The sequence below is a fragment of the Stomoxys calcitrans genome, chromosome 1 (genome assembly GCF_963082655.1).
Source record: "Stomoxys calcitrans chromosome 1, idStoCalc2.1, whole genome shotgun sequence".
Taxonomy (NCBI): domain Eukaryota; kingdom Metazoa; phylum Arthropoda; class Insecta; order Diptera; family Muscidae; genus Stomoxys; species Stomoxys calcitrans.
Window position 1 is genome coordinate 106,022,425 of NC_081552.1, and position 5,011 is coordinate 106,027,435.

At 33.6% G+C, this 5,011-nt stretch overlaps 1 protein-coding gene across 1 annotated transcript in view; it reads left to right on the forward strand.

The window, feature by feature from the left end:
• LOC106086884 (serine-rich adhesin for platelets) overlaps window positions 1-5,011 on the forward strand; it is a 218,274-nt gene that overhangs the window by 171,336 nt on the left and 41,927 nt on the right. The gene's annotated exons all lie outside the window — the stretch shown is intronic.

Below are 5,011 nucleotides of genomic sequence, written 5' to 3' on the forward strand. Positions count from 1 at the left end.
TTTTTGATATCTCGGAGTTAGGTGGTGCGATTTAAGCGAAATTTTGTGTGCTCTCTCATAATAACCTACAAATAAAAATTTGGTTTCCAATTTTCGGATGGGGAACCTAAGGGGGGCGCCCCACCCCAAAAACTACTAAATATATATATATATATATATGCACCAATCACGACAATATGGGACTCAAATTAAAGGTATTTAAGATTAGAAAACGTATCTGATATCCAATTGTCGGACCAAGTGTTTGGGGGACAACCGCAATTCCCAAAACACCCCTAAATCGGGGCTTAATGAATTGTCTTTGGAAGTAAAGCACGAATCTGATGTCCGGGAAAAGTGTCTATGAGGCGACCCCACCCTCATAACACCACCCAAATAGAAAGTATTTGCTGACCCTTGCAATATGAGGCTCAAATAAGAGGTATTTTAGAGTAGACCACCAATCTGATATATATTTTCAAAGCCAAGTCACCCAGAGGCCGCCCCATCCCCCCAAACCGGTCATGTTTGCCGACTATGGAAAAATTGAGCTCAAATGAAGGGTATTTGGAAGTAGACCATGAATCTGACATCAACATTCGGAACCAACTGTCTTGGGGACGTCACACCACTATAACAACCCCAAGTAGGACGTATTTGCTCACCAAGACAATTTGGGTCTTCAGGACAGTGGAGCTCGTTATTCATAGTTTTTAGGGCCCATACCCCAAACCGGAAATATTTGCTGGCTTCTTCAATAAGGGGTTTAAGTAAATGGTATTTGAGATTAAAAAACGAATTTGATATCCAATTTTGAGGCCAATGGCAATATGGGGTTCAAATATATGAGAACAGAGTAGTGACTCCCCAAAACACCCCTAAATTGGGCATATTTACCGACCATGTCAATGTGGGGCTTAAATGAAAGGAATTGGGGGGTAGGGCAAGAATTGATACCCACTTTCGGGACCAATTTTCTGGTGGTCTACCCCTTTCCCAAAATTCCCCACAAACTCAAATAAAGGTATTTGGGAGTAGAATACGAATTTGATATCCAAATGTAGGACCATGTCCCCTCACCATCACCCCTTCCCCAAAACACACGCCCCAAAAGGTAAAAATTTTTCGACCATGCTAATATGTGGCTCAAATGAAAGGTATTTGAGATTAGAAAACGAATTTGATAACCAATTTTCAGGGCCAAGTTTCTGGGAGACCCCTTCACCCCCAAATCAGACATCATGAGAATATCGGGCTGAAATAAAGTATTTTAAGAGTAGACCAATTGAGATCATATGGGATTCAGATAAAGGCACTTATATTGTTAAACTGTTTGTCAAGCGATATACTATTTTCGTTGCATAGTATTTCACTAAAAGCTCTTTAATTGTCGAGCTGGGCCCGGTCCAGCTAGTTTACATATAAATACGTAATTTAGAGTGCAAACACGTGTTCAGTTGAGTGATATTTCAAGAATTCGAATTCAATTGGATTGAATAACAACAAAAATGGTTCTTTCAGCCAAGTTTCACTCAAGCAGAAATTTTACCTAACGTATTTTACGGTTATGTGGTTTCGTCTTTATTTAAAATTGAGTAAAACATAAAAATCAATTTTCAAGCTGTTCATGGAACCATTTTTTTTTGTAAAAACATGATATTTAATGTAGTCATTTTTACATTGATAATAGTTTTCTCACTAGAGAGATATACCAACTAGTCATGGTTTGTGACGTCAACGTCTACCTTCTCTTAATATTCGCCTCAGAACAAAGGTCATTGTAGCATGTAATGAAGAAAGAACGGTAGCAAATTATGGCGTTAAAGTAGGCTTCTCAAAATCAAAATTTAAATATCTCCAAAAAAGGTAAACAATAATTTACTGTAGTAATTAAAACGATAAAACACCACATGCATACATACGAGTACACGGTAATGTGGTAAAGTAAACTACTACAGATGGAAACAATCACGTGTATCTCGTCACAAACGAGTACGAGCCACAAATATAAAATTTAACTTCTTCAGCCAAAACCGAGACAAAGAAGTTTTTTTATTGTAGCCAAATTGTCTGATCTAGAATTGGATACCGTTGGGGTTTTTCATACATCTGAAAACGCCAGTTGAGTTATTATAATGTCTTAGTTAACATGAACAGCCCAGAACAATAACAATGGTTTAAATTTTTGGCCATGTCTGCTAAGATTTTTACAATTAATCCTTAATCACTTTAGAAAATTATTCAATAACAATATTTTAGGTTTCTTCCTTTTTCACATTAGAACTTGTCATTTGGTTTCTTTATCATATTTTATCTTAAATGCACTTTTTCTAAGTTACTACCTGAAATAGGTTTTTAATTCTACACTATTATTGTTAATTAGATATTTTAAACATCCATAAATAATAAATTTTTTGTCTTTTAGTATAAACAATTTCTTTGGGTGTACCCATGGATGTATGGTTCGTCATCACGTCTATTGGATGTAACCATGTGTGGTTGCTATTTGTATAATTACATTTATTAAATTTAAGTGTAAAGAAATATTAAAAAAAAACTTTAAGTTCAATGCCTTGAACATATTAGAATGTTGTCTACATTTAAAGAATACTTATATTGGGAAGATTGTAATATGATCAGTGAAAAGGTGGGAAAACATTTCTATTGCAATCCTAAAAACTCAATATTACTTTAATCAATGTTTAAAATTTAAACCAGCTTGTACTCGTTTACTCTCTTCTCAAGATTTTTGTGTGCTTTATATTGATAAAGTGCAAATTTTCATAGATTTTTAATAATTGCACTTATACGGGCTAATACGGTATGTGTGTTTAATAGAAAACATTATATATCCGTTTAAGTGATTGGCTTCTGCAACGATTTTACTTTGGATACAAAAAAAAATCGTGTATGCTCTGACACCCAATAATAAAATTCCTATGCAAAATGATGTCATAACTGCTTCAAAATCTAGCCAACCATTGCAACTATAACGAGTTTGCCTAACAATCGGCATTTGTATAGTAGCGCTCCCCCTAATGGTGTTTTGTCGACCTTATCATAGGTTGTAGAGGTATTTTCCATTAAATATTAAGACCAGCGATATAGTCATGAAACCCAAACGTCTGTTGTTTGCATTGTAAATGGAACGAATGAATGAAATTTCTTTGTTCAATAGAAGATAGACGAATATTGGGTAATGCCAATGTTTTTGTTTAAGTTTTAAATAAATGCACACCACAATGAGGTTACACAGGAGGGGAGAATAATTATGAAATCTTCATTACATATGTACAATATTTGCTTGGGGATTTACCATAATACGTACATGTGACTGAAATCAATAAATGTATCGGAAAAAGTAGATAATATATTAATCTTTTTTTATTTGTTTTATATATTTCATTTGATCTACCGAGTAAAACTCTTACAGACTGCATACAATCAATATAAAGTTGGTAAATTTAAATTGTCTACAATTTGCAGAACAAATTTCTTAAACATAAGTTTGCTTAGATTTATGTCTACTAAATCCGAAACATTGTTAAATAAACGTAAACATCGAGTTAGTGGTCCATTTGATCCATAGTTTGTTCTATGATGCAAGAGTGCGAACAAATGACGATCTCTTATTTGACGCGGTGGCACAAATAATGGAATCAAATTTAATAAATCGGGAAGTTTTCTTCGATTTCTAAGAGTCTTAATACCAAGCATACGATTTTCCTAAACTGGCATTTTGTCAAAAGAAAAGTTATTTTGTAACGACTTGCAAAGCACAATTACAGCACAATAATAAATTATTTATATCACTCTCAAATTTTAAACATTCAACAACCGTGTCGTTGGTGCGAAAGACTTTCAGATCGTCGGCATATAACCGCACCTCTGAATATTTGAATAAAAATGAAGGAAACGTCATTAACGAACAAAAGAAAAAGGAGAGGGCCCAATGGCTCCCCTATGGAATACCAGATTTAATAAAAAATTGGATTTGAAAACGAACTCCCAACTCGGACATAAAATACTCTACTCTATGTGTAAGAAAATAATGTATCCATTTAAGAAAATTGGAATGAATATCCATTTGATATAGTTTCTTTATAAGAATTTTATGATGAACTTTATCGAAAGCCTTTTGAAAATCAGTATAAACTACATTTAGTTGATTTCCTCCTTCTATGGATTTCATTCTCAGTTAAAAGATCGATTATAAATAAGTATCACATTTTTCAATACTCGTTGTGGCTACAAAATTTGACAATCATAATTATTTACACATATTTGAACAAATTATACTTTAATTAGCTAATACGTTTTGCTAGCCATATACAAGATGTTTCACAATTAATGGAAGATCATCAATTTGCTTTGGTTGCATTTTCAGCTGGTCTTCTTTAAAGCTGATTAGCACAAACTCCTTGCTATTTGTTTGAATAAGTTTTTTTTTTTTTGCAATGACCTTACCTTGCCCGCTGATATAATAGGTCCCTTTTATTTATTTTGCACAAAAGTTACACCCACACATTGCGAAAATTGATAACATGGATGTTGTGTACACAACTTTCGGTTACGGTTAATTCGGTTACTGATTTTAGGCAACTTCTCGCAATCGATTAGTTGCTGTTGATTTTTTCTGCCAATTGTGTATAGTAAGCGCTAAAAGCTAAATAAATGAACAATCACGCTTCTCATTGTCAATTCGCAATGGCCATTTTGACAAAGACCATCGTTTCAGTAGCATGAAAGAGGCTTCATTAACAAACCCTAAGACGAAATCCAGTATTGTAGGTTTTTGTTGTTTTCTATGCTGCTTTTGTCAGCCAAAAATAGTGGATTTCCTTGAACCCGGCTTGTTGTTTTATCGTATGACTTGCGTTTAAAATACCTCGATCCCTTTAGAAATTTGTGAAACGTGATACACGTACTTTCCTTGAAGATATAGTATCTACATAATTATAAAGTGATAAAATTATAAAAATTTGTTTTGCATTGCCTATTATTTTGTTTTAAAGTTTAGAGCTTTTATTAT